At 53.4% G+C, this 10,673-nt stretch overlaps 1 pseudogene; it reads right to left on the bottom strand.

The window, feature by feature from the left end:
• Positions 1–4,293: 4,293 nt before the first annotated feature.
• LOC131292500 (large subunit ribosomal RNA) overlaps positions 4,294–10,673 on the bottom strand; it is a 10,862-nt pseudogene continuing 4,482 nt past the window's right edge.

Consider the following 10,673-nt stretch of genomic DNA (forward strand, 5'->3'; position numbering starts at 1 on the left):
TTCTTGTACCGCAAAGCGCTATCTAAAACACCCGAGGAGATAGAAAGTGATTATGTTCGGTATATCGGTCTTCCATGGCCTACTATGGTAAACCCCTGCAGGTATGCAACCGAAGGTGCTTGGTACATGTATTTGGTGCAATATCGGTGCAAAGTAGGTGTTTCCTTGATCGGGCTATAACTTTCTTGGTTGATGTTGGATTGCTTTGCGGTCTTCGGGGGATAGTTAGGGAACATGTTGGCCAACATTTCCTTATTCCTCAGCCTGGCCGTACCTCTTACCGTCTAGGCGGTATACATGCTCTAAGTTGGAACTTGTGTTCCTTTGGGTAACTTCTCTGACTTTGACGCTTAATAACTTTCGTTCATATGCAGTCTAAGCTCTGCAACTCTCAGGAAAGCTAGTACTACTCATTTCCTTTCCATATCAGTCTTTGGCTTGTCGATCCGATGTCTACAGCCTTACTTATTCACGTTCCCTGTAAAGGTAGGTGTTTGCCCATTTTCCAGTTCATGTGGTAACATTCCCGGACTTTGCCGGCTTTCTCTTCATGTGGTAACTTGCTTGCTCATGTGGTAAACTGAAAGTGTATTTCAGACAGACCCAATCTGGGACTTAGCCGATTTTTCTCTTCATATTATATGAATCCATCACTAGGCCATCTTGCTTGCTTGTGTGGTAACTTGAAAGTGTATGTCTGACAGACCCAATCTTGGACTTAGCCAATTTTTCTCTTCATGTCATATGGATCCTTCACTAGGCCATCTTGCTTGCTTGTGTGGTAACTTGGAAGTGTATTTCTGACAGACCCAATCTGGGACTTAGAAGATTTTTCTCTTCATATTATATGGATCCTGGACTTAGCCGATTTTTCTCTTCATATCATATGGATCCATCACTAGGCCATCTTGCTTGCGTGTGTGGTAACTTGGAAGTGTATTTCTGACAGACCCAATCTGGGACTTAGCCGATTTTTCTCTTCATATCATATGGATCCATCACTAGGCCATCTTGCTTGCTTGTGTGGTAACTTGGAAGTGTATTTCTGACAGACCCAATCTGGGACTTAGCCGATTTTTTTCTTCATATTATATGGATCCTGGACTTAGCCGATTTTTCTCTTCATATCATATGGATCCATCACTAGGCCATCTTGCTTGCTTGTGTGGTAACTTGGAAGTGTATTTCTGACAGACCCAATCTGGGACTTAGCCGATTTTTCTCTTCATATCATATGGATCCATCACTAGGCCATCTTGCTTGCTTGTGTGGTAACTTGGAAGTGTATTTCTGACAGACCCAATCTGGGACTTAGCCGATTTTTCTCTTCATATTATATGGATCCTGGACTTAGCCGATTTTTCTCTTCATATCATATGGATCCATCACTAGGCCATCTTGCTTGCTTGTGTGGTAACTTGGAAGTGTATTTCTGACAGACCCAATCTGGGACTTAGCCGATTTTTCTCTTCATGTTATATGGATCCTGGACTTAGCCGATTATTAGGTTATTATATATGGATCCTGGACTTAGCCGATTTTTCTCTTCATATAATATGGATCCTGGACTTAGCCGATTATTAGGTTATCATATATGGATCCTGGACTTAGCCGATTTTTCTCTTCATATAATATGGATCCTGGACTTAGCCGATTATTAGGTTATTATATATGGATCCTGGACTTAGCCGATTATTAGGTTATAATATATGGATCCTGGACTTAGCCGATTTTTCTCTTCATATAATATGGATCCGGGACTTAGCCGATTTTTCGTTTCATATAATATGGATCCTGGACTTAGCCGATATTTCTCTTCATATAATATGGATCCGGGACTTAGCCGATTATTCTGTTCATATAATATGGATCCGGGACTTAGCCAATTTTTCTCTTCATGTGGTAACGTATGCCAATCGCTCACAAGTCATGGGATAAGGGTACTTGTGTTCTTCCATCTTCTAAGTCCCGCACGGGGACATCGTGATCGCCCCAAGTCCGGAATAGCGCCAAGTCAAGCCCCACGGTGGCCGTGCAGGACCTGTTAGCGGGGGCCCCACTGACAGCACTAATCCGGACTTAGAAATTATATCTTTCTAATCGAACACCACACACGCAACACCACCATACCACCATCTCCTTGCAAGTACCTAAGTACCCGCAACTCCATGGTGAAGGCAATGTCACTCCATCACCAACCTCTTTGCACTGCAAGCACTTGCGTACCTACAACACTCCGAAGAAGGCAACGGCGCGCGATGCTCGACTCCACACACCACACCACACCACACCACCGATGGCCAGCCAGCCAGCCAGCCCAGCTAAGGGCTAACCCACCAACCAACCACCAATGGCCTAGGCCAGCCGGATCCCACCTTCAAGTCCAAGCACAGCCAAGTGCAAGTACCGCCAAGTGTTCACCAACCAACCATCACACCAGGTCAGCCGGCCGGTACCCACCTTCAAGTGCCATTACCCTCGGGTGCAAGCTCAATCAAGTGTTAACCAACCAACCCGGCCAAGGCAGCCAACAGGCCGGCACCCTACAGCACCGACCCGCCATCACCACCTCAACCGTTGACCATGCAAGTGGTCTCGGACAACAGGCGATACCCGAAGTACATCCGAAGAGTGTATATCAAGTGTTTGTTCACCAAGTCCTCAACCAACCCCAAGTACCCGGAGGTACCCAGAGTGTTGGACCCGCCAACCACTACCAGCACTCCAAGTCCTTGCGAACCCAAAGTGTTTGCCCGGTAGGGCCATTGTATCACAACGCTTGCGACCATGCAAGTGGCCTCGAACAAGGTGACAGGGGTATCTTCACCAAGTTCTCAACCAACCCCAAGTACCCGGAGGTACCCAGAGTGTTGGGTCCACCAACCACTACCAGCACTCTAAGTCCTCGCGAACCCAAAGTGTTTGCCCGGTAGGGCCATTAGACCACAACGCTTGCTAACCATGCAAGTGGTCTCGGACAACAGGCGATACCCGAAGTACATCCGAAGAGTGTATATCAAGTGTTTGCTCACCAAGTCCTCAACCAACCCCAAGTACCCGGAGGTACCCAGAGTGTTGGGTCCGCCAACCACTACCAGCACTCTAAGTCCTCGCGAACCCAAAGTGTTTGCCCGGTAGGGCCATTAGACCACAACGCTTGCTAACCATGCAAGTGGTCTCGGACAACAGGCGATACCCGAAGTACATCCGAAGAGTGTATATCAAGTGTTTGTTCACCAAGTCCTCAACCAACCCCAAGTACCCGGAGGTACCCAGAGTGTTGGATCCGCCAACCCGTCCCGGCACTCCAAGTCCTTGCGAACCCAAAGTGTTTGCCCGGTAGGGCCATTGTATCACAACGCTTGCTAACCATGCAAGTGGTCTCGGACAACAGGCGATACCCGAAGTACATCCGAAGAGTGTATATCAAGTGTTTGTTCACCAAGTCCTCAACCAACCCCAGGTACCCGGAGGTACCCAGAGTGTTGGATCCGCAAACCCGTCCCGGCACTCCAAGTCCTTGCGAACCCAAAGTGTTTGCCCGGTAGGGCCATTGTATCACAACGCTTGCTACCATGCAAGTGGCCTCGGACAACAGGTGACACCCGAAGTACATCCGAAGAGTGTTCATCAAGTGTTTGTTCACCAAGTCCTCAACCAACCCCAAGTACCCGGAGGTACCCAGAGTGTTGGATCCGCCAACCCGTCCCGGCACTCTAAGTCCTTGCGAACCCAAAGTGTTTGCCCGGATGGGCCATTAGATCACAACGCTTGCTAACCATGCAAGTGGTCTGGAGTATAGGTGATACTGACATACCACCGAGATGGTACATCTAGTATTGGGTCACCAAAACCAAACCAACCCCAAGTATCAACCCGGCATACTCAGAGTGATGGATCCGCCAACCCGTCCCGGCACTCCAAGTCCTTGACGAACCGAAAGTGTTTGCCCGGTAAGGCCATTAGATCACAACGCTTGCTACCCCACGGCGAGCTAAACATGCAAGTGGTCTTAGGCAACAGGTGACACCCGAAATTCATCCGAAGATGGAATATCAAGTGTTTAATCACCAAGCCAGCATCCAAACACCAAGTACCCCGGGAGGACCCGATGCGTTGCGACCATCTCCAAGTTCTTGACGAACCCGCAGTGAAAGGCGGTAAGGCCTCTGGGCCGCAACGCTCGCATGTGTTAACCCGCAAACACCACTGACCGGTCGGTCCACCGCAAGGGTGGGTCCAACTAGTCCACACACGGTATGCCGCATGTGCCCCCCGGGGGGAGCACACCGCACACAACCACCAAGCATGGGTCGCCTGAAAGGATCGAAATGTACATCTCTCTTCAATGCGTAGCGCCCAGCCTGCAAACCCGTCGTTTTCGGGTGGTCTTAGGAGTCGAAACTATTCTTGGAAGATCGGCAAGCACAACGCCTTTTCCCACTTCAGGTACTTCGGCGAGCGCACTCGCGATAGGCTCAGTTTGAGGGTTTCCAATAAATGGAAAGAGTCTATAGAAGACTCAATCCGGTCTCGTGATGTTATTAGCCATCTAGCTAACGACTCCTATACATATACTACCAGCCTGGTTCGGTTACGACCTTAGAGGCGTTCAGGCATAATCCGACGGACGTAGCGTCATACCAAAGTCCGCTCGGACTAGTATTGAGCCATTGGTCCGTACCTGTGGTTCCTCTCGTACTGCACAGGAATTCCATTGAGATAGTACTTGCACACCAGTAGGGTAAAACTAACCTGTCTCACGACGGTCTAAACCCAGCTCACGTTCCCTTGAAAGGGTGAACAATCCTACGCTTTGTGAATTTTGCTTCGCAATGATAGGAAGAGCCGACATCGAAGGATCAAAAAGCCACGTCGCTATGAACGCTTGGCGGCCACAAGCCAGTTATCCCTGTAGTGAGCTGTCAAACGCCGTAGCGTCAACACGTGCTGAGCGTCGCTCCGTGTTTTTTGCAAAAATTTCGTGTAAAAAGTGAAAAGAACCCGGAAAAGTTTATTCAAATCGTTAAAACTAGTGCCAATCTACAGATTAGTAGTGAAAACCGCACTGAAATCATGGATTTCAATTAATAAAACGGTGAAAAAGTGTTTGTTTACATTTTGTATGGGGAATAGCCGTACCTCAAAAAAAAAGTGTAAAAAGTGATCGGAACCCGTGTTTTTCACCGTTAAATTGGTAAAAAAGTGGTGATATTCTGTTAGAGGAGTGAATTTACTATTTTTTAAAAATAATACGCGAGTCAGTGCATGTGTTTTTCATAGTGAAAAAGTGAAAAATAGTGAAAAACACGAAATCGGCGACCGTTACGACATTTGGAGGCGTGTTTACGGTCGCCGGGTCGAGGAATCGGTGTGGCTCCGTCCGGGAAGATCCATTCTCTCAAACCCGATTGAGTTTGAAGCGACAGTTGGCGCTGGAAGCTTAAAACGGCCGTTTTTTCAATTCGGCCGTTAATCCGAAAAAACCGTTGGAATTGGCCGTTATAACTCCTACCAGGCGGCAACACGGACGACACTTGCACCGAAATTGCCTACTCTACGGCGCTGGGATTGCCTACTTCACGGCACCTGCAATCCGTGAAGTGTCCCCGCTTAGAAATTGCCTACTCCACGGCGCCAGGATTGCCTACTTCACGGCACCCACAATCCACCAAGTGTCTCCGCTAAGCTGATTGCCTACTTTGCGGCGCCTTCCAGAAAGTGTCTCCGGTTAGTAGCCCAGGGAACGCTGAGCAACTAGAGATTGCCTACTGCACGGCGCCTTCAGTCAGTAAAGTGTCCCCGCTCTTTCGCCCTGGGAACACCAAGCAAGTTCGGACTGCCTACCTTACGGCGTTAAAGTGTCTCCGGTGCAAGAAAATTCGGGCAGCTGCTGGAAATACGCGGAAGCAGCGAAAAAAGAGCTTTTCGACGAGCGGTAAGTGATTGCACCCGGACAAATTTTGTGCATCCGCAGCCCCTCGACCCCCCTCCCCCTCCCCCCCCCCCACAAGCCGAATCCCTTCCCCCCTTGCCCACGACTGCTTGGGAAACGGGCGATCTTTCGGCATTTGTCGGCATTTTTGGCGTTGGGGATTTTCGACGAAGCAGTTAGGGAATGGAGCAGGCATCGGGGGTGCCTTCGACGCGTAAGTCGGCCAGGCTCCGGTCCACCTGTGATGCTCCCGCACCATCAACGGAGGACGACAGGGACGATGCAACGACATCTTCATCACCATCGGCTGCGCTGCCGTTGACTCGGCCGCGAAAGGGAGGCAGCATCGCGCCATCGACAGCGGCGCCCACTCGGCCAATGGTAGTGCTGCAGCGAATGGCCCTGCAAGCCAGCGATATGGAGTTGTCCGAGGAGAGCGAAGAGGACGAGATGAACTCAACCGTCGTCCAGCAAGTGGCCGAAGCACCGCAGCAGGCGCCGTCAGTTGCAAGCCTCAGTAGTGAGTTGAGGGAACTCCGGGCAACCGTCGAGACCCTCCTCGCGAAGGTTAGCGAGATGGAGGCTAGCCGGGCAACGGCCAAGGATGGCGACACAGAGCTTAAGATGAAGCTGAAGCTGATAACTCGTGAAAACAGTGAGCTGAAGCGTGAAAACAACAGCCTGCGCGAGCGTGCGGCAGCCAGCGAAAGAGAACTTATGCTGCTCCAAAGTGGACTCCACTCGATGGGAGAGTTGGCGGTAGCTACGCAGCAGCAACAACAACATGTCGTCGACTCCAGTGCTGTTGGGCAAAGCCAGCATCCACCTGGCGACACTCTCAAACGAAAGCGGACCCGGGCAAGGCACGGCAAGAAGAAAGAGGGCGAACCGACGGGCATGGACGACGTCATCACCCCTGATGTCCCCGAGATCCCGGTCGAGGCCGTCTCGTCCCAGGCCATGGCTCCAGAAAAGCCAAAACCGAAGGTAAAGAAAGCAGCGGCTGTGGCAGCCAAGGTGCATGCGGAGCCAGCATCCTTTGCTAAAGTCGTGGCCAAGGGAGACAAGAGAGCAGCACCACAGAAAGCGGGAAAAAGCGCTGCTAAAGTGGAGAGGCCTGCGGTGATCGTCCTAGAGGCCAACGAGGGCAAGGCCTTCCTCGACACATACAAGGCAGTGCGTTCCAAGACCAATGTGGATCAGTTCGTGGCGAGGGTTTGCCGCACAGGGGAGCGGAAGCTGTCGCTGTGGTTGAAGCCGAACACGGACTGCGAGAGTGTGCTGGCCGATGTCAGCGAAGCCATCAAGGAGGATGGAGTGGCCCACCTCCTTGTCGACAAGCAGACGGCTGCGATCACAGGAATCGACATGCTGGCGACTGTCGACGACTTGATTTCGGCGATTAAGCGACAGGCGGGGCTGACAGTTCCGGGCGAGGCAGTTCGGATGTGGCGGCGGTACGACGGGCTGCAGAAAGCCCATATCAAGCTGCCGCGCGGGCAGTGCCAGCTTCTCGACGGTCACCGGGTCACCATAGGGAACACGAGTTGCGTCGTGCAGGCGCTCGCATCGGTCCCTGCAGGAGAGCAGCTCTGCTACCGCTGCTTTGGCAAGGGGCACCGCTCTCGCGAGTGCACCGGCCCTGACTACTCCAAGTGCTGCTTCCGGTGCGGATCGAAGCAGCACAAGGCCAAGGAGTGCAGCTCGGGCCCCAAGTGCCTTACGTGTTCCGGACAACATCAGACAGGTTCACCGGTTTGCAGCGGAAGTAGCCAGCCGTCATGTTCCCGCTAGTTTCGAACACCACTGTTAGAGGGCGTGACGCTGGGTTGAAGATCCTCCAGATCAACTTGGCGCGCAGCAGGGTAGCACAAGACCTCATGCTCCAGACCGCACGGGAGCAAAGGATCGACATTGTGCTGGCGTCGGAGATCTACCGTGTTCCACCCAATAACGGGAACTGGGCGGTGGACTCGACAGCGAAGGCAGCTGTTATTACGACCGGAGCCTTGCCCATACAGCGAGTCTGGGCAAGTAGGGTAGGACTGGTGTCGGTCCAGGTGGCGGGGGTGACCTTCATCTCTTGCTACGCCCCACCAACACCGGGATGGACGGACGAGGACTACCAGCGGCTGCTCGACGAGATCGATATCGAGGCCAGAGCACACCCCCTCGTAGTCTTGGCGGGCGACTTCAACGCCTGGCACGTGCGATGGGGCAGCGCGAGGACGAAGCCGCGTGGTGAAGATCTCGCCGAGGTCGTCGACCAGCTTGACCTGGCGATCTTGAACCGCGGCAGTGTGCCCACGTTCGTCGGCAACGGCAGTGCTACTGAAAGTGTGGTCGACGTGTCCTTCGCCAGTCCGGCCATTGAACCCGGTAACGACTGGCGGGTGCTCGACACTTTCACCAACAGTGACCACAGATACGTGAGATTCAGCGTATCCGCGACACCAGTCAGCAGCGCTTCACCACATCAGCAGAGGCAACCGCAACAACAGAACCAGCATCGCGACCGGCAGCGACAACGCGAGCAGATTGGACCGAGATGGAAGTTGCGTCAATTCCATCCCGAAGCCTTCCAGATCGCGCTCCAGGCTTCCGGGTTTGCCGAAGTGGCTGTATCACCGGCGACTCTCACCGCTGGACTTACTAGAGCATGCGATGAGGTGATGCAGAGGGCACCGCCAGCGCAGTTTTTGGTGAGACCGGAAATGTACTGGTGGACGCAGGAAATCGGCCTACTCAGGGAGCAGTGCAAGTCATCTGAGGATGCGATTTTGACTGCCGGAACCGGTGCACAGCGAGAGTTGGCCAGAGAACGGCACAAGAGCTGTAAGAAGGAACTCGCCCGTGCCATCAAGGCAAGCAAGGACCGTAGCTTTGATGAGATGATTGCGGAAGCTGAGGACAACGTCTTCGGCACTGCCTACAAGGTAGTAACGTCACGCCTTAAGGGTAGCCGCGTCCCCCCGGAGCGAGATCCTGCGATTCTACAGCACGTCGTGTCGGAACTCTTCCCGGATCATGGCACTTTTGAGTGGCCGGCACCGGATCTGGTCGATTGGGGGCAGACAACGCAGGAGCCAGTGAGGGAGGTGTCGGATGAGGAGCTTTTGGCGATCGCGGTGCGGATGGTGCCCACTAAGGCCCCGGGACCCGATGGCATCATCAATGCGGCACTGAGGGTCGCTGTTCGCGAGCACACGGAGACGTTTCGCCGCGTGTTCCAGGAGTGCTTCGATCAATGCACCTTTCCCGCTGACTGGAAGCGACAACGACTTGCCTTGCTACCCAAGCACGGAAGACCTCAGGGCGATCCGTCATCCTTTCGGCCTCTTGGGATGCTCGACGGATCAGGCAAGATCTTGGAGCGGCTGATCTTGGATCGCCTGAATGAACACCTGGAAGATCCAGATCACCCTCGCCTGTCGCCGTCTCAGTATGGATTCAGAAAGGGCAGGTCTACAATTCAGGCGATTGAACGTGTTAAGGAGGCCGGCCAGCGCGCGATGGCCCACCGAATGACGGATCGGAGGGCTAACAAGTGTCTGATGGTGGTGTCATTGGATGTACGCAATGCTTTTAACACGGCGAGCTGGCGGTCCATCGCCAAAGCACTGCAAGAAAAGCACGTTCCGGCATGCCTGCAGCGGATACTGGAAAGCTGGTTTCGGGGACGGCTGCTGGTTTATGAGACGTCGGACGGTCCGGTCACCCGGGAATTGTCGGCGGGAGTCCCACAGGGTTCCATACTTGGTCCGACGCTGTGGAACACCATGTATGACGCCGTCCTGTCCATCGACATGCCCGCCGGTGTAGAGCTCGTCGCCTTCGCTGACGACCTCGTGCTCCTGGCACCAGGACCCACGCCAGCACTGGCCGCGAGCTTGGCGGAGGAGTCTGTGAATAGGGTTGTGGCATGGATGCGCGAACACCAGCTGGAGCTCGCCGCAGCTAAGACAGATATTGTGATGGTGTCGAAGAAGAAGAAGGATTACAAGAACATCCCGGTTAACATCAACGGAGTTCCTCTTCGTTCGGCAACCGACATCAAATATCTAGGAGTGCGCATCAAACACAATCTAAAGTGGTCAGAGCACGTCAAGCAGGTCACTCAAAAGGCTTCTCGAGTAGCGACAGCACTTGCACTGTTGATGCGACGGCACAGTGGGCCAAAGTGCAAGAAGCGTCGCCTCCTGGTTTCGGTCGTCAATAGCATCCTCCGCTACGGTGCACCGGTGTGGCACGAGGGTGTCGAAACCAGGGAGGAGCAACGGCTGCTGGAGAGGGTCCAGAAGAGGGTTGTGGTCGGAGCATCCTTCGCATTCCGGACAATCTCATACGACGCTGCCGCAGTGATAGCGGGCACCATCCCAATAGCGCTGTTGGTAAAAGAGGACGCACGCTATTACCATCGTAGAGTGAACGCCGACCCTGGGGGTCTGTCGGCTAAAGAGATGCGGGAGCAGGAGCGTCTCGCCACATACCACCAGTGGCAGGACAAGTGGGACGAGGTTGGCAGAACGGGAGGACGGTTCGCCCGATGGACCCGGCGAGTTCTCCCCGACCCAGCTGCGTGGCACCAAAGGAAACACGGAGAGGTGAATTTCCATCTGTGTCAGGTGCTCTCCGGGCACGGATTTTTCCGTGAGTACCTGCACAATAAGGAATTCGCCTCGTCCCCTGAGTGCCCGCAGTGCCCGGACATCATCGAGTCTGCCGAGCACGTGATGTT

Source organism: Anopheles ziemanni, assembly GCF_943734765.1.
Source record: "Anopheles ziemanni chromosome X unlocalized genomic scaffold, idAnoZiCoDA_A2_x.2 X_unloc_68, whole genome shotgun sequence".
Taxonomy (NCBI): Eukaryota; Metazoa; Arthropoda; class Insecta; order Diptera; family Culicidae; genus Anopheles; species Anopheles ziemanni.